Genomic DNA, 19,949 nt, shown 5'->3' with positions numbered 1-19,949 from the left:
TAAACAGTGATGTAATCGTTTATCAACAAACAACTGACAAACATTTCTTAAGAGGTTATTGTTAGAAGAGGTTCAATGGGATGATTTTATATACTTCAGATAAGAGTGTGAATAGGTGAAATTTAGCTTGAAATTAATCTGTAGGAAATTATGTATATATGTGTATAATCTATACATACATATTATGCTCAGTAAAATACGTTAGAGAAAGACAATATTTTATGATATCATTTACATGTGGAATTAAAAAGCCAAACTCATAAACAGAAAGTAGAGGGGCACCAGTCGCTTAAGGGTCCAATTCTTGATTTCAGTTCAGGTCATAAACTCACAATTTCATGAGACTGAACCTCATGACAGCTTGGAGCCTGCTTGGGATTCTCTCTCTCTCCCTCTCTCTCTGCCCCTCCCCTGCTCATGTGTGCACCCTCTTTCTCTCTTCTCTCAAAATAGATAAACTTAAAAAAAAAAAAAAAGAAATAGAAAGTAGAATGGTAGCTGCCAGGAGATGAGGATTGGGGTAAATGGAAAGATGTTGGTCATAGGGTACAAACTTCCAGTTATAAGATGAATAAGTTCTGGGGGTCTAACGACTAGTATATTAACAATAGACTTTGTATACTTAATAAGAAGGTAGAACTTAAATATTTTCACCAAAACTTTTGTACAAAAAACGATAATTATGTGAGGTGATAGATGTGCTAACTTACATTGTTTTGGTAATCACTTTGCAATATATATGTGTATCAAGTTATCACATTATATACCCTAAACTTACACAAGATTATACGTGTGTGTATTATTATATGTATCTCAAGCTGGAAAAATATATACACACACTTACATGTGCTAATTTTGTAAATATATATATTTAAGACTGTGTAAGATAAAGTCGAACACAAACCATAAAATGTTAATAGTAAGTTAGGATGTAGTGTATCTTTGTTTTTCTGTAATCTTTCAGTTTTTCTACATAAACATTTCATAATCAGAAAAAAATAATTTATAAAATACAAAAGAAATATTGTGTTCTTGTTGAGTCAGACTTGATTTGGGCTTTTGAATCAGACTTGAATGAATTCTCAGCTAGATACTAGCTGGTGATCTTAGCCAAATTATTTTATACCCCTGATCTTTAATTTTCTCATTAAAAAAGTAGACATAATCACATTTACTTCTCATGATTTTTTCAAGGATTAAATGAGTTTATATATATGAATATATATGTATATATAGTACATAGCATATTAGAATCTCAATACATATTGGTTACACTTTTAGAAAGACATACAATGGTCATTGTTAAAGCTTTGAAAGTTGAGGAGAGACAGTTAAAGTGAACTTATGCATGTGTTGGAGGGAGAAGAGAAGGGGAGAGAGACGGAGAGCTAGAGAGAAGGAGACAGAGGGGAGAGAGGTTGGGAAGAGAAAGAGAAAGAGAAAATGAAAGAAGGAGGGAGATTGACGTTGTTGCAGAGATATTTCTGTGAATGGTGGATTATGGATGCTTTTCTTAGCCAGGATTCAGGTCACTGTAAAACAGTTTTAGTCAGAAGTTGAGAGACAGAACTGGGATATAGGGAAAAAAAACACTGGTTTCTTTTCTGAACACAGAAGCTTAAAGAAAAACCTTCTTTAAAGAAATGTTTATTTATTTATTTTGAGAGGGAAGAGAGAGCGTGCGCACCCACAAGTAGCAGAGGGCAGAGAGAGAGGGAGAGAAAGAATGCCAAGCAGGCTTGGCAGGGCTCGAACTGGCAAACTGTGAGATCATGACCTGAGCCGAAATAAAGAGTCAGACGCTTAAACAGTCAGCCCCCCAGGCACCCTAAAAAAACCCTTCTTTTATATCATTATTTTTTTAATGTTTATTTATTTTTGAGACAGAGAGAGACCGAGCACGAGCAGGGGAGGGGCAGAGAGAGAGGGAGACACAGATTCTGAAACAGGCTCCAGGCTCTGAGCTGTCGGCACAGAGCCCAACACACGAGCCCACAAATGGTGAGATCAGACCTGATCTGCGGTTTCCTTAGAGCCCCACGTGGCAGCAAACTCCTCGACATAGCACAGAACTGCAGTAGAAACATTTCGGGAAGTAAAGGAGGAGGAGGAGAAAAGAGAAGAAACAAATACCAAGGAGACGAAGTGAAAAAAGGACTTAGCTCTCACAGTGGGTCTTCAGAGAAGAGGGATCCTCCACACTGCTGCTGGGCAGGTCACCAGGGAATCTCCAATAGGCAACAGAACCCCCTCACAAGCCACCAGAGAGGTGAGGCACCAAGCACTTGGGCAAAGAGTTCCTCAAACATCCCTTGCTCTTCTCACCTCCGAGTACCACTGCATAACATGTATCTCCACACCAGAAGCATTTGCCAAATGCTCCTTCTCTCGTCTCTTCCTCACCTTCCCACCCCCGCTTTATATCCCACTGAACACACAGGGGCACGTGCACGCATGGGCACACGTGTCAGCCCCTTTGGTCGACTCCTTATTCACACCTTTATCTCTGAGCATGGACGTTCCTATCTCTGGCCTCCCCAGAGGGTAGGCTGTGGCTCCTAGAATCTTACATAAAGGCTGTGTGGCACTGCCCGTGTGCTGGTCTGTCTCATGTAGTGAACCATGGTGAGCAATTTGAGGACAGAGGTGCTGTCTCGTGGCCGTCATTCCTAGGCTCACATTGTTCCTAGGCATCGGCACACAAATGTGGCTGGGCTCTTCTTATCGTCACTCTTCAGCACCACCCTCAGCAGAGCTCCTTGAGTGTAGGACCCAACTTCAGGCACACGAGACAAAGTGATCTCAAGAATGCTGGAGTGAGAAGCGAAGAGGCACTATAGGTGACAGAGACCTGTTCACAATGGGGGATGATGGACCTGGGCTGCAGCAACAGACAGGACCAGGGCTGCAAAACAATGGCGTAATTTCAACTTCTCTCACCTTCTGAAGGTCTTCCCCTTTATTTGATATTTTTTGCGATATTGCATAGTGTTTGCCAAAGACTGGGCAGCGGTGAGTGGAGGGAATCAGTCTACCAGCTTCCAGGTGGACTTGTCATTCTTACTCTCCATAAAAACTTAAACCTAAATATGTAGTCTCTCTCTTCTTGGCAATCAGTTAGCAACCTATTCTTGGTAAAACCTCAGACATGATGCCCTTGTTAGCAAGGAAATCAGAATGGCGTGCCTTACTTTACTTATTGAGCACTTACTCTAAGCCATGCCCCATGCTAGGTGCTTTATATACGTTTCACTTAGTCCTCACAAGAAACCTTTGAGGTGAACACTATTGTCCAGTTTTGCCCATGAAGAAGTTATTGAAGGTTGAGTCATTTGCCCAAGGCCATATCTTTAAAAAGTGTTAGAGTGAGGATTTGATACATGTCTTTCTGTCCTGTCCAAACTGTATTGCCAAGCATTATGGATATAAAGTTCTCATTAGCGATCATTCAGCAAAAGTTTAGGGAGGGAAGACCCCAATATCAAATTCTATGTTCAACTATAATGGTAAGTGACTTATCTAAAAGACCAGGGATTGGGTTAGACTACTGATAAGTATGCAGCCTTTAAGAGACTTAGGCTGTAGTGGTAGCAATCAGACCTCAAAAGCGTGTTGGAAGTTGACCCCAATTAACACCACTGGGCATACTCGGTTTAGCTGTAATATCATGTAACTTCTACAACATCCTTAAAACTCCAGGTTCTGTTTTCCAGGGTCATTGATGACAGTTTTGTTTTCAGAACAAACAGCTAGAGTGGGATAAGGATTCCCAGTGGATATTTAGTCTCTAGCAATGTCTATGACCCACACTTTAAGCCCTAGAAATAAACACAGTCCACTTGCCAAAAGGTCTGTCCATCATGTTGGTTCAGAAAAAGATAAACCCAATTAGGTATAATGAAGAAAGTGAAGAAAATTGCTGAGTAGAGGAAAACTCCACACCATTAAAAAGACAGCAAGACAAATCTACTTTTCTAAGGGTTTAAGAATGCCAGGGTAACTGGATTAACTCTGACATCCGTGCTCAGGTTTGAACCTTTGGTGGAAGAAAAGCTTATAGCTTAATTTTGCAAGACCCGGCATGGAAACTTTGTTGGCCAGTAGGGAGATGGGGTATGAGAAAATTGGATTAGAACTCCTGATAGAAGGGCTTGAACAATCAAGAGGAAAGTGCAATTATAAGCAGTTGTACCAGACAAGTCTTTCCTCTGTGTGATGTTTCAATTCCAGAAAAGATCACAAGTGGATAACCAAACCATTACTGATTTGTTCCATCTAGCAAGTGGCTAAACTTGAACTGCAACAGCTTTCGTACTGGTAACTGTAAAGAATAAATCTTTTTCGGGGTGCCTGGGTGGCTCAGTTGGTTGAGCGTCCGACTTCGGCTCAGGTCATGATCTCACGGTCTGTGGGTTCGAGCCCCACGTCGGGCTCTGCGCTGACAGCTCGGAGCCTGGAGCCTGCTTTGGATTCTGTCTCCCTCTCCCTCTGCCCCTCCCCCACTTATGCTCTGTCTCTCTCTCTCTCTCTCTCTCTCTCTCTCTGTCAAAAATAAATAAACATTAAAAATTTTTTTTCAAAAAAGAATAAATCTTTTTCAAAAGCAGTAGTTTTAAGTTATTATTTCCCTCCCTTTTTTAGAGAAAAAAAAGCCAGCTCCTAAAAGACTGTTCCACCTTTACTTGCTATTGATGTTCCTCCCTCTATCTTACCACCCATTTCAATCAGCAGCCACTTTCCCTTTTCCCACCCCAAACTCTACATGAGCTGCTCTCAGTGGTGATGCCCCTCCCAATGTTCTCGTAATCCCTATCATTTAACTCACCGCAATATATTATAATTATTTATATGTCTTCCCATATGAGAACGTAAGCTTTTCGTCTTATTCATTTTTGTATGTCAGTACCTAGCACAGTGTCGTGCCCAAGGAAAATTCTCAGGAAAGGCTTACTGAACGAATTCACAAATGGGTGGATGGATGTATTGATAAATGAGTAAATTCTTGACTTACAGGATCCCCTGAAGGCCTGCTCTAAGAAGATATTCCTGGATGATCTTTCAGAACATTCCAGCTCCTTCTGTGTCCTTCTGATGAGTTACTTAACATCATTGAGATTTAGTTTTCCTATTTATAAATGAAAGCAGTGCTACCCACTTCATTAGGTTTTTGAAGCTCCAAATAAGTAACTTATGCTGGGTGCTTATCCACAAACCAGACACTGTTCGCTATCATTCTCTCTATATTTAGTCTGTCTTCTATGGCACAAGTTGTCCAGGGTTGCACTGGGACAGTAGCAACCTTGCTATAATAGGGTACAATGATAACTTGGCCCCAAAAGCTAAGGTATTTGTGTCTGATGTGTTCAGAAGATTTTTTATTGAGGCAGGAGGAGAACTTTATCAATTCCTCAATTCAGCTTACTTTGTAATAGAAACTTTGTGAATTAGAGTATTTAAGAATACTGTCCAAACTTCCACTTCCCACAGTATTAGGGAATAAATATCATGAAGAATCCCCCTCGTTTACAATGCCTAAAAATGCTGGATAAAAAATGTAAAATGCTTAAATGAGCTGTCAGGAAAAATAATTGAAATCATCGAAGCTAAAAATACAAGAAAGCGCAAGTTTTCAGAGGTAACCACTGGAAGCAATGGGACCCTGAAGACATTTACTTATTCCTGGTGGCCTAGAGTCTTTATTTTAATATAAACCAAGCAGGAGTAAAGATGCAATCCTTAGGCTCTCAACAAGGTGAAGAGAGGAAAAAAAATCTCTAAATAGGCCAGGACCCAGAAGGTGACATTTTTAATGCAAGGGTAAATCAAAAGAAGAAAGTCTTTCCCACAAAGGAAAATAGTAAAGAAGTATTTTCGTCTCAATCTTGATTCTGTGTAGAGTCTAAAATTCCTATTCACAAATGGTTCTCATGAGGGTTTAGAATGAGAATCTAGAATTCACACTACATATGTGGTCCCCAAATACCTAACTTAAAATTTAATTTAAAGTAATTCAAGATCACTAATGCTTTCACAGGTATATACACACACCTTAAACTGAAGCCTCAAGTATTTTCCTCAGGTAATTATAAATGCGTTGAAATATAAAAATATAAAATACAAGAGGAAACAAGTCATTTAAATGAGAATAAGTAGAAATAACGAACGACAGGATATAGCTACAAAAAATGACTGATGCTGGAATTATCAATTAAGAAATATAAAATAAATAAGTTTGATACACTTATTTTTTAAAAAGAATATTTGAAGTATAACAAGGTGTGAAAACTATGAAATATGATCAGATAGCTTTGATAAAAGAACCAAATAGAACTTCCACAAGAAAAAAAAAAAAAGCACATAATGAATGAAATGAAAAACTCAGTAGACAAATACAGCATTAGATACAATGGAAGAGAGAATTAATGAACTGGAAGAAAGAATTGGAGAGTTACTCAATGAGCAGAAGAGGGAAAGCAAAATTGAAAAAAAATTAACTGGAAGTTAAACCATGGAGAGGGGAGGGTAACAGTGGACATCTGAACACTGCTATTGCCCATGGCTTTGGTGTTTCACTGAGAAGCTCCTGATCAGAGGTGCCATTGGGCAGTCATTATAATTTGAAAAGAACAGATTGTGAAATACACAGGCCACTACACAAGTTGTTTTAGATGTTTCCAACACATGAATAACATGTTTGGAAATGGACTCACTTGCCTCTGAAGGCTCTAGGTTCTTGACATATACAGCTGGGTTCTGACTGATTGATCTTGGAAACTTAAATGAAAATAAGATGAATAATGGAATATTTTATTCTCTAGAACATACGGATTTAAAGGGCACCCAAAAGAGACCTAAATCAGATCTGGAACTTCAAATGAAAACATGGGTGTTCATTTCAATACCTATACATCCAGAAAGTAGACCACATCTTTGCCAAAAAATTCTTTAAAGATTTGCCAAGAGCCTTAGACATTCTTGTTGATATAATAAAAAAAAAAAAAAGTACATTCGGAGAAACAGAGATTGAACGTAAGTATGGAAGGACGTGAAAGCAAATTTATAAGAACTTGTTTTTTTATTATCTACATGTCGCAACTTATCAAAATACTGCACTTGGATGGGCAATTTGGGGACCAATGGAAATATCAAACCTAAAAATCATAAAGACTTAGTGAACTATGTAACCACATATTATAAAGGGCCAAGAATAGTCCTTGCTGTAACTGGAGGATTTTCCCATGATGAACAGCTTGAGTTAGCAAAGTTTCATTTTGGTGACTTTTTGTCTACACACAAAAGAGAAATACAAAGTCTGCCTACTTTCAAATTCATAGGAAGTAAGAATTGAATGAGGAACAATAAGATTGGCTTTGGCACATCTTGCAAGAGCTGTTTCTGAAGCTGTTGGTTGGGCACATCCAGATACAATCTCTTTCATAGTTGTAAATACGCTGATTGGCAACTAAGAATTGCCATTGCAGAGAAGGAATAAATTTATCTGGCCAGCCAGCCAAGTTCATCTGTCATGGCAAATTCTGCCATAGCTTCCAGTCTTTCCATACTTCCTACACAGATATAGGATTGTGGGGCATCTATGTGAGTTGTGAATCAGCCATTGTTACAGACATGTTATGTATTGTTCAAAAAGAATTAGATGTGACTGTGTATACATATCGCTGAAAGTAAAATTGCACAAGCCAAAATTATTCTAAAAACAAACATGTTGTTGCAAATCTAATGTTCAAGTCCAATTTGTAAAGATATTGGTAGGTAAATGTTATGCTATAATGGAAGAATTCCCATCCCTGAGCTTGAAGTTGGACCCAATGCAAAGGTATACCAAAAGAAAATCTGGACTCAATGCTGCAGATGCTGAGAAAGTTCAAGAAGTGTGCACCAAATACATTTAGGGTAAGAGCCCAACTATTGCTGCCGTTGGTTCCATTGTGCAAGATTTTAACTGGATTTGCAGTAACATATGCTCGTTTGTGATTAAAATGCTCTTAATCAGGGGCACCTGGGTGGCGCAGTCGGTTAAGCGTCCGACTTCAGCCAGGTCACGATCTCGCGGTCCGTGAGTTCAAGCCCTGCGTCAGGCTCTGGGCTGATGGCTCGGAGCCTGGAGCCTGTTTCCGATTCTGTGTCTCCCTCTCTCTGCCCCTCCCCCGTTCATGCTCTGTCTCTCTCTGTCCCAAAAATAAATAAACATTGAAAAAAAAAATTAAAAAAATAAAATAAAATAAAATGCTCTTAATCAAAAATATTTGAGTACATTTACTTATAAGACTAACATAAATCTGAAATTTTTAGGCTATTAAACTTTAAAGAAAAAAATTAAAATGGACTTGTATATTCAAGAAAGAAGACATGGAGACTATAATTAAGATATCTAACATTATCGAATCAAAGCACAAGAAATAAATAATAGAGAAAATGTAGAAGAAGGCAGTACTCAAAGAGATGTTGACTAAGAATTTTTATGAATTTACAAAAGACAGAAAACCTCAGGTGAATCAATGAATCCCATGCAAAATGAATAAAAAGAAATAAAAGTTTCTTATATTTCTTATATAAAAATAAACTTATATTTACATTGTAATGATACTACAGAGCATCAAAGGAAGGAAGGAAGGAAGGAAGGAAGGAAGGAAGGAAGGGAAAGGAAAGAAAGGAAAGGAAAGAGAAGAGAGAGAGAGGAAAAGGAAGGAAAAAGAATAAAAGAAAATGAAAAAGAAAGAAAAAGAAAGAAAATCTTAAAAGCAGCTGACAAAGGAACAAGTTAGATTGACATCTGATTTCCAAACAGGTACAATGAAAAATCTGAACATAATGGAATTTTTTAAGCAGAAAGGAAATAACCATCAAGAATGATATTACCATAGAAATTGTCCATCAATAACAAGAATAAAATCAAGACATTTTCAGAAAATAAAAATTGAAAGACCTTTTCAAAAGGAATTTCTAGGAGATGTACACAAGAAAGAATAATGAGCCCCAGGGAAGTCTGAGATGCAAGAAGAAATGCTGAGACAAGAAAATGTTAAGTAAGTGGGTAAATCTAAAACAACATTGTAATTTGAGAGGTTAATGACTGGAAGAAGTAAAGTATTGGATAATTATAGTAAATACTCTTAAGTTGGGAAAGGTTAATCCAAATTAAAGCATTTTAGGTTGTTTATATCATTTGAGAAACGAATAGATGAATGAATGAAATTTAGACTTGCTAAATTAAAATCCATTCTATAATTTCTAGGGAATCATTTAAAAATAAAAATAGAGATATAATTTCCAATTATTTAAGGGAAAATTAAATGAGGAAAAAAAACTAAATCCAAAATAACATGATAAAAAAGAAAGGACATATAAACAGGTAAAGAGAAAACACAATATAAGTGGCAAAATAAATTCAAATATACCAGTAATCACAATAAAGGTAAATGCATAAATTCTTTAATTAAAAGTCAAAGACTGTCAGACTGGATAAAGAAACAAATCCACCTATATGTTATTTACAAGACACCCAACTAAAAGTTAGGGACTCAGGGGCACCTGGGTGGCTCAGTCAGTTAAGTATCCGACTCTTGACTTTGGCCCAGGTCATGATCTCATGGTTTGTGAGATCAAGCTCTGCATCAGAGCCTGCTTGGGATCTTCTCTCTCTGTCCCTCCCCTACCTGTATGCACTTTCTCTCTCAAAATAAATAAATAAACGTTTTTAAAAAATAAAAATTAGGGACACAAAAAGGTTCAAAGTAAAAGAATGAAAGAACATTATGAAAATATTAAATAAAAGCTAAGTCAACATCAGATAAAATCAACGTTGAGGCACAAAACAATATTAAAGACAAAGAGTTACTACATAATTTTTTTAAAAATTAAATTTATTAGCAAGGTGTAGTAACTATAAAATTAACAAACGTATCAGCCCAATGAGAAATTTTAATATATCTTTCTCTGTAAGTGGGAGACCAGATAGACAAAAGAATCAGTAAAAATATGAACTTGAGCAATATCATTAACAGTCTTGATCTAATGGACATCTATAGAACAATACATATAAATTTTGGAAAACTTACATTATTTTCAAATATACACAGAATACATATGAAAATTGGCCACGTGGAAGATCATAAAATAAATCTCAATAAATTTCAAGGAATCAGAATTTATATAAAACAGTTATCTGAATAAAATATAATTATGTCACAAACTAAGAACACAAACCTCTTTTGGTTTTGAAATTTAAAAACATTCTCCTAAATAACTTTAGTCAAAAACATTATAAGGAAAAATGTTAAATAAATGACAAGTTAATGAAACCTGTGTGAGATAGTCACAGCAAAACTTAGAGGGAAATTTAGAAACTTAAATGCTTTTCTAAAATAGAAAGACTGAAAAGTTAACTAGCTAAGCACATAACCTAGGAACATGGTAATAGAAAAACATAAAATATGTAAAGTGGAAAGCAAGAGGTAGTAACTGTACAAGCTTAAGTTAATTAAATAAAAAAGAGAATATTATCAAAGCAAAAGTTGACTCTTTCAAAACACTAACGAATCAACAAACCTCTGACTAAACTGAGAAGAGAAAAAAAAAGACTTAATTAACGATGTTTAAAATAACTAAGTGAATGTAATTACTAATGCAGAATAGATTGGCAGGTTAACAGAGAATATCAATAACAAGTAAATTTGAAAACATAGATAACAAGAACAAATTTAAAGGAAAAAAAGAAAATAACTCCAGAAGATATAGATAACTTAAGTACTCCTACATTTATTAAAGAAATAAAATCAATAATTTTAAATCTCTTCACAAAGTAAAAATTAGTCCTTGAACATTTTACTTGAGCATTCTACAAACATTCAAAGAACAGATAATGGCCATCTTGCTCAGACTCAGAGAACAAGAAAGAAAGAAAAACTACTCACATCATTTCATGAAACTATTATAATCTGATACCAAAACCAGACAAAGATAGTGTAACACTATCTTTGTATAAGATAGTATAAGGAAATAAATCTTAGAAATTAAAAGTAGGAGAGCAGAAATAAAAAATTAATGAAACATCTGAAAATACAATTGAGAAAAATATTTCAAAAGACACAAAGTTATAAAATACGAGAGAGACGATAAGAAAAGATTTGAAAACAAAAGAGAATTAAAAGGGTAAGAAATAGAAAATCAAAAGAGTACGTTCAATATCCCACAAATAGAAGTTCCAAAAAAGAAAACAGAGAAAATAGAGGGAAATCAATTATGAAATAAATAAAATAAGAAAGTTTCTAGAACTAAAGAAAGAAGTTTCCAGATTGAAAAAGCCCATTGAGTATCCATTATGATAAATGAAGACCACACCACATGTCAAATACCAAGTTATGCTTACTGCTGTATCCCTAGTGACTAGAACAAGTGCCTGTGCTGTTTGTGTACTATGCCAATTACATACAGGGAATCAGGAACTATAATGATATAGGACTTCTCAACATAGATCCAGCTGCTGTGATCCTTTTTTTGTTGTTGTGTTTTGCTTTTGCAGTGTGATGGTTTAAAGAGAGAACCAAACAAAAAAATAGCATGTGACCTTCTTATCTCTGGATGAAAAAAGGGACTTTCTATCAACTTCCTTACCATGTCTATAAAGGTGACCCTCTGCTTCTTCCAAGCTAGTTTGTATTCTAGTATGCTTTTTCCCATTCTATGAACATTGGGAAATAGAAAAGAAGGCAGAGATTCACCAATCCATTCAACTAAAACCCATTCACTGTTTCTAGTTCCAGGACAAAATGGAGTAGACACACTTCTCCCTATTGTTCCCACTAAATAGAGTTAAAACCACTGAACATTATATATAAAAGAAATATAAGAAGACTTGAACTTTAGAGAAAAGGCAGACTGTCTAAGGACCTCATGACCCAAGGAATGACACAGGGGTAAATTTCCAGGGTTTTCTTTTTCCTGTTTATGGTGGATGGTGGAGAAGCTGACAACCAGGAAGTGCTAGTGGGCACCGACAAAAAATGTCCTCCCAAAGTCTATTCTCTCTACAAAGGAGCAGGAAAGGGACAACCTAACAAGATAGTAAATGTTTAGACAATAACTACTGTACACTAGGGAAACACCTTGGAAAAAACTGTGGTCCCACCACCATTATCAAAGGCCAAGTGGAACAATATCAAGGTGCCCCTTCGGCTCCCAGCCAACTTGGAGGCCTGGTAAGGAGTCTGATCTCCTACCTTTACCCAGCAGTAATGAGAGACCATGCTTCTCGGTGTCCACAGAGGTCAAGAGGAAAACCTGGTCTTCTTCCCACCAGATAGCAGTGGGACAGTGTCCACTTTCCTCTACCAGCGCTATATCAGAGGCAGCCTGTTAAAAGAGAAGATTTAAATAATATTGCATCTGATAACCTAATATTCAAAATATCCAAGATAAAATTTAAAAAATAACTACTTAGTATACTAAAAACCAGGGAGGGGAAAAAAGCAGGGAAATCACAACTTGAATGAGAAAATACAAACATCAGATGCCAACACAGAAATTACATAAATGTTGACATTATCTGACAAAGATTTTAGAGCAGTTATCACAAAAATGCTTCAAAAAGCAATTACAAACATACCTGAAAAAATGAAAAACATGAAGTTGCAGTAAAGAAATAAAAAATATAAAGAAGAATCAAATAGAAATTTAGAACTAAAGAAAATAATAATCTATATTAAAAAACTCATTGGATGGGGAACCTGGGTGGCTCAGTTAGTTGAGTGTCCAACTCTTGATCTCGGCTCAGGTCATGGTCTCAGGGTCATGGGGTCGAGCCCTGTGTCAGGCTCCATGCTGAGCATGGAGCTTGCTTGAGCTTCTCTCTCTCTCTCTCTCTCTCTCTCTCTCTGTACCCTTCCCCCGACTCATGCTCTTGCTAGCTCTCTCTTAAAATAAAATAAAATAAAATAAAATAAAACTCATTGGATGGGGTCAATGACAGAATAGAGAGGACAGACGAAAGAATTAGTGCTTAGAGATAGAACAATTACAATCGGAACAACAGAAAGAAAATAGAATAAAAACATAAAATTTAAAATAAAAACATAACTTAAACCCTAACATATCAATAATAACATTAAATATAAGTGGTCTGAATACACCAAATAAAAGACAGAGGCTGGCAGAGTCAATTAAAAAGCATGACTTAACTCTATGGTCAAGGTCACTTTGCTGAGTGAAAAAAAGCCAATCTCAAAAGGTGATATACCAAACGATTCCATTTATATAACCTAAAAATGCCAAAATTATGAAAATACAAAGCAGATTAGCTGCTGCCGGGGGTTAGGGATGGTGGAGAGGGACTGGGTATGACTATAAAGGGAGATCTTTACGATGATGCCACAGTTCTGCGTCTTGACTCTGATGGTGGTTACATGAATCTACACTCATGATAAAATGACATTCGACTGTATACACACATTGCAGCAATGTCAGTTTCCTAGTTTTGACATTGTTCCATAGTTATGTAAGGTATAATCACTGAGTAAAGGGTATCTGAGATTTCTGTGTACTATTTTTGCAACTTCCTGTGCATTTTTAATTTTTTTCAAAATAAAAAACCTATTAAGCACTTGTTTTGCCAAGTTTTGACATCAAGGACGAACAAAATACGGATTTAGAAAATCCTGCCACTTTATAATCCTTTTAAGGGAGTGGGTAAGACTCAAATATGTTAAAGATACAAATAGCAACAAAAAAGGGTTGCAGCTATATGAGTAGTTCTGGGGTTGCAAAGTCCGGGAGCACCAAGCCCCAAGTATTGAGTCTTTAGAATAACAATTCAAAATGATAACTATTGAAAAACACAGCCTTAGTTCAATGTCAAATTTATGCAGTCAAGGTGAAAAGCAGAGTATACCCACTAGTGGATCAAAAGGGCTTGCTCCACCCAGAACAGCCCTCAGTTTTCTGCATGAAAAATTATCTAAAATAGATCTCACCACATACAACACTCATCTGCTAAGTGGCAAGTCTTTTCCATAACTGATCACCACTTGTCCACCCAGGCCACTTGCCAACCTGAATAATAGGGTGTAAGCCTGGGCACAGGCCCTAGTCACAAGGCCAGCTGCCCATGTTCTGGGAGGACCTCCAGGGGCACACACATTAGGCAGACCCTCCCTGACACAGAGCAATCCATCACTTCCCAAATGACCTTCCTCCCGTATTTTAGTGAGACTGATGTTACCAAGATCTCATTTTTCCTGGCCCTGAGCCAGTAGAAACTTTTGTTCTTTGTTTACCCATGTTTGTTTGTTTGTTTTTTACAAATTAAAAGCAATTTATTATGTAATATTCTGTGCCTGCAATGGAATATGTGCAATATACATAAGCCCACCGGCAAACACAAGATCCCAACATTGACAATATAATTGAAATTAGTTGTGCCCTCCTCCCCAATATCCATTCTCCTGCCTTCTCCTCAAACATAACCACTTTCCTGAATTTTGTCTTTATCATACCCTGTTTTTGTTTCTTTTTTAAATGTTTATTTTGAGAGAGCACGCAAGAGAGTGCGAGTGGAGAGGGACAGAGAGGGAGAGGGAGAGAATCTCAAGGAGGCTCTGCACTGTTAGCCCAGGGACAGCACAAGGCTCGATCCTATGAACTGTGAGATCATGACCTGAGCCGAAATCCAGAATCAGACGTTTAACAAACTGAGCCCCCCAGGAGCCCCTATCATACCCTTGTTTTTTAAAAACAGTTGACTGCAGTGTAGTTTTCCCCAAACAATATTTGCTCAGTTCTGCTTCGGACAGTGCTTTTATGAACAGTCTTATACATGTCTCCGATGCACACTTGCAAGAGTTTCTTGAGGGTACACACCCAGGAGTGGGACTGCTGGGCCACAGAAATGTCATCATTACCTGTGCTACACATGCTAAGTTATTTTCCAATGAAACTGTGCTATGTTACAGTCCCACTAGCAGTACGCAAGATTCTGTTTTCCCACATCCACGCCAACATTTGGTATTATCAGACTTCATAATTTTTTGTCCATCTAGTGGATTTAAAATGATATCTCACTATGATCTTAATTTGTATTTCCCCGATTACTAACAATGTAGAGAATCTTTTAGTATCTTGAATTGTCATCTATATTTATTTTTGTGAATTACATCATGTTTTCTGGACCTTTTTTTTTTAATAGGTTGCAGGCATGCATTATATATTCTGGATCCTATTTCTTTGTCAGATGTGGTGTCAAGATTTTCTCAGAGTTTGTGGCTGATCTTTTTACTGTCTTTATGATGTTTCCAGTAAGCAAAACTTATTAATTTTAATGAAGTGAAACTTATTCATCTTTTCCTTTTTAGTTTGTGCTTTTTGTCTTTCATCCCCATAGAGAAGGAAGAATTCATTGTGAAAGGGAAAGCTTGAAATCGTTTAGAAGAAAAAATGGCAGAATGGCCTTTGTGACCTTTGGGGAGAGAATGATTTCTTCAACAAGACCCCGAAAGTGCTTATCATAAGTCACTGCTGTGTTAACACACGTTTTTAAGGATTGTTAGAATAAATCAGGAAGATAAGCTGAGCCCTCGCCACTTTTATTTTCCCCGGAGAACCACAGCCATGTGCACTGCTGTTGAAGGGGTGGTCTCAGAGCAAAGGGCTGTTGGTGCAGCCCCGAGGACTGGCCTCTGTCCCATCCCTGCCGCCTCGAGGCCACCGCCTTCCCAGAAGGGAGGCACAGGGATCTGCGGCACTTTCTTCACCTTTAGTTCTTTTTTGTTACTAGTGCTGATGGGGGTCTGTTTCCGCTAATCTTAACTGTGGCAAAATGCTCCAGGATGTCTATTCTTCTGGTTACATATGGAATTTCCTGGACTTCAGTTGATTGCTTGGGATGGGGGCTGATTAGATGCAGCTATTTCCAGGCATCCTTGCCTTTTCTTTCCTGAAAAACCATTGTGTTTGTAACATATTTTTAGGTGGGGCTACATTATTCACATACATTTTCTTTTCTTTTTCGCTAGTTTCCAATCGAAGTTTTCTTCCAGATAAAAACCACACTAGCATCGAGGGCTACTTTCAACAGTCCTATTCTTTGTAATACTATTTCTATAGTCCTTGTAATACTGTACTTTAACATACTTGTGATTTTAAGGCCCATTTTTTTCCTGCGTGATCTCATAAGGCTTCCCTCATCCCCCTCATCACCCCCTGCTCCGTTCCCATATATCTATTTATGGGTCATTATCCTCTCTTCTCCATCAACATCTTCTCAGCATAGCTGAATGCTCCAGGGAGACTGGGCTGGTGTGAGGTTCTGCCATGATGAATGGGTTTCTTTTCACTCTTTGGTAATGAGCTGGCTTCTACTAAGGGCACCTAATTTCTTGGTAGCTACTTCGAGTAAGTAGATTAGGTTACCAGTGTTACTGCTTATCTCATTCTAGAATCAATGATGCAATTCACAGGCTCACCACCTATAAATCTGGGGAAACTATTACACAGAAGTCCTAGTAATTGATTAGTGGGCATTTTCTGAAATGAATCATTTACAAGACAAAGCCTTGGTTCCCAGCCTATTTCTGAGGCAATTAGGACCTAATGAGTTGCTTATTTGTTGACTGTTTGATCAGGGCCATTGATTCTGGTATAATATCTGAACCTTGTACCTCGTTTCTCAGGGTTTTGACCACCAGCTCTTCCTCATTTCTTTTTCCTGTACTTCTTTCTGAAGCCTTCTCATAGAGATGCTCCCGTCTGTGGCACAGTAGATCCTTAATTTCCATCTATCTGTTCATTTTGATGGCACTGAGATGTCATGGCCATTGGGATCCTTGAAAGAAATCACAGCCAGGATGTGCCTCCTTTTGCTTATCTTCCCAGGACCAGCTGACCATATCAGAGAAAAAGGCTGAAGGGAGGCATAGGCAGAGAACACACAGAATGCCCTGCCCCTCCTTCCAAGACCTGTATGGTAATGCAGCCAACAGAGAACTGCTGTTCTCCACCATCAGGGAGATGGCCATGAGGCCGAAATCCTTGTTTTTCCAATCAGATAAGCATACGGTATTTACACTTTTGTGTATGCCAGGCGCTAAATTATAGACCGTGCCTTACAATCTGAGTGGGACAGGAAGTCAGATCGTTGCTGCCATACACTGGAGCACTTTCTGGGAACGAGGCCATTTGCACTAAGAGTTTCACCTACACCATCTTATTTAATCTTATTAGCATCATCTGTCCTCGGTGTTATCATCCGTATGAGAAACCCGAGGCAGAGAAAGGTTGGGTACATTTTCTAGGTCGTTCAACTAATAAGTGAAGCGATTCAATTCAAACATAGACTTAGCTAACTCAAGAGGGTGCTTTTCACCACTACACCACACTGTCTCCCTCTTTAAAAAAGAAATGATAGGCCAGAACTACATGACACTAAGTAAAAGGAGGTTTCTCACAGAAAGGAGAGTTCTCTGTAGGCTAGAGTAGTCACGGGCTATCGAGTAGAAGGGAGGTGTCCATAGAGAACATCTAACCCCAGATTTCTCAAACACTTTTTTAAATCTTTTTTTTTTTAACGCTTATTTAATTTTGAGACAGAGAGAGACAGAGCATGAACGGGGGAGGGTCAGAGAGAGAGAGGGAGGCACAGAATCCGAAACAGGCTCCAGGCTCTGAGCTGTTAGCACAGAGCCCGACGCGGGGTTCGCACTCATGGACCGCGAGATCATGGCCTGAGCCGAAGTCAGATGCTTAACCGATTGAGCCACCCAGGCGCCCCTCTCAAACATTTTTAAAAAATTGTGGTGAAAAAAAAATCACATAACATAAAGAAAGATGGAAATGTTTCATGAATTGGCATGGCATCCTGGTGGAGAGGCCATGCTAATCTTCTCATTTCAGCTTTAGTATATATGCTGCTGAAGCAAGCACTCTCAAACTTTTTAACTTCCAACCCACAACATGAGACATATTTTACATCGTGACCCAGTAAACACATGCATAAATAACTGAAATGAAATTTTACTTCACAATACTTGCCATACTCTATGTTTTTCTACTATGTTTTATATCTTTCTTTTAAAATAATTCTGGTTATGGCCTGTTAAGTAGACTTTATGACCTAGAGATACTGATCTAGAAACCTCAACAGATGGGGAAGTTGAGACCTAGAGATGCCTGGGGTACCCAGCACAGTGTCTTGCAAATAGTAATTCTAAGTGTCTTTGTTGTATTTCCTTATGTGACTCAGCACACCCACGCAGCACCTCAGTGGCAGAGCTGGGATGGAGCCCAGATTTCCTGATTCCCAATCCAGAGTTTTTCTCTCAAGGAAAGTTTGTCAAAGAGGGACTCTCCCATGGCAGAGTTTCTTCACAGGTGTGGGTAGAAGTAGGGGGAAATAAACAGTGAAGTTGTCAAAGACCCACGCTGCTCTGCTCCCCAGTGGCCCTTGCCCAAGATCACCAGGTGCTACGACGGAGCTGTCTAAGTCCAAAGCTGGTGCTCTTTCTCTGGTTGTCTATCCTGATTGCTCAGTGAAATCACCTAGGAGCTCTGGACTTATGTCCAGCCTACACTCAGATCAATTTCATCCAATTAGTTAAGGGTAGGGTATGTTCTAAAAGCTCCTCAGCTGATTTGAATGCAGAGTGCCCACCTCAATGCAGGGTAGAAGATATCCCTTAAAACTATTCCTGCTTCCCCTTCAAGCTCCAACCAAAATGCCTCCCTCCTTGCCCGACAGCATCCTGACTCAAATTCAGAGTCCAAAATAACTGCCTTCCCATTATTGTATTCATCCAGCACTCCTAGAGCTTTTTATCCTGTGTTTATCTCCCCTCCTAGACGATGCATTTACTGAGTGCAGGGCTTATGCCTTACTCATCTCTGTATCCAAGCATGCAATAAATATTTACAGAATGCCCTTTGCTCAGATGGCTCTTCTTCCCCAAACCACCCAGACCTCCTAAATCTACCGTGATACAGCTATAACTCCTAATGAGGGTGATGAAATTTCTCCCCAGGATGAGTTCTACCAAGGACAAGAGGGACACTCTCTGTTGCAGCTGCAAAATCCTGACCAGGGAAGACAGAGTCACTAAAGGCAGTGAGACTGCAGCAACGCTTCTTGTGTGTCTGGGTTTTCTCTCCCAGTATTTCCCCTCCAGTGTCTTTCAGATTTTGGACCAGGCAGTGGCCCAGTTTGCAGAACCCTGGACAGGAAGTGGGGAAGAAGGACTTCCTGTCCTTATCATGACCATGAGCGCGTTGTGCAGAACTCACTTTTCCCTTTTGTTAGCTGGGAATGACAGCATTCCTAATTCAGTTGTCACCCTCTTCTTTCCCCCTTGGGGATTAAATAAGAACTCATATATGAAAACAAGCTTCGTTTGGGTCCTTGAGCTTTTCTGAGGACAGCTTTGTATAAATATAAGATACCTTTTGTTATTGTTTATAGCCCAAGGGATTTGCGGAAAGAAGTTGAGAGCCAGCGATGCTCTTTTTTATAGGCAGAAAATAGCTGCTGGAAAAACAACCTGGTGTGTAAGAGCACAATGTTCTTATCGAGCAGACAGAATTATCTTTCCCAGGCAGCCATGAACGCGAAACACCTGGTACACACGTTTCCTGCCCCTTCACATATTTTGAAAGAAAGGGACCTTTACCCTGACCTGTCAAGCAGTGATTTTCATGAACTTCTGTCCACAGACTCTGTGCCAGTTATCTTGGCTTGCTGCTATGGATTTCAATGGTAAACATAGCTGATTGTCACTTAAGGGGCATCTTCTTCTCCAGATAACATTCAGATCTTATCAGATCCACACAAATGCATTTCTTTTTCCTTAAAATGCAGCCACTGGATTGGTTAAGAGCCAGGGGCTTCCTACCACATCCACCCAGCACGGGATTGGGTGCTGCTGAGAAAAACAGGGACCTTGAAGACTTGATCC

The 19,949-nt window shown here is 38.5% G+C and overlaps 2 pseudogenes; one reads left to right on the top strand and one right to left on the bottom strand.

The window, feature by feature from the left end:
- Positions 1 to 12,390, top strand: part of LOC101090513 — a 44,875-nt pseudogene extending 32,485 nt beyond the window's left edge.
- Positions 12,391 to 17,827: 5,437 nt separating this feature from the next.
- LOC111560333 lies at positions 17,828 to 17,928 on the bottom strand (annotated as a pseudogene).
- Between the last annotated feature and the right edge of the window lie 2,021 nt (positions 17,929 to 19,949).

Source organism: Felis catus, chromosome B1 (genome assembly GCF_018350175.1).
Source record: "Felis catus isolate Fca126 chromosome B1, F.catus_Fca126_mat1.0, whole genome shotgun sequence".
Classification (NCBI taxonomy): domain Eukaryota; kingdom Metazoa; phylum Chordata; class Mammalia; order Carnivora; family Felidae; genus Felis; species Felis catus.
Note: the sequence above shows the minus strand (reverse complement) of the source record. Positions and strands in the feature narration are given on the sequence as shown.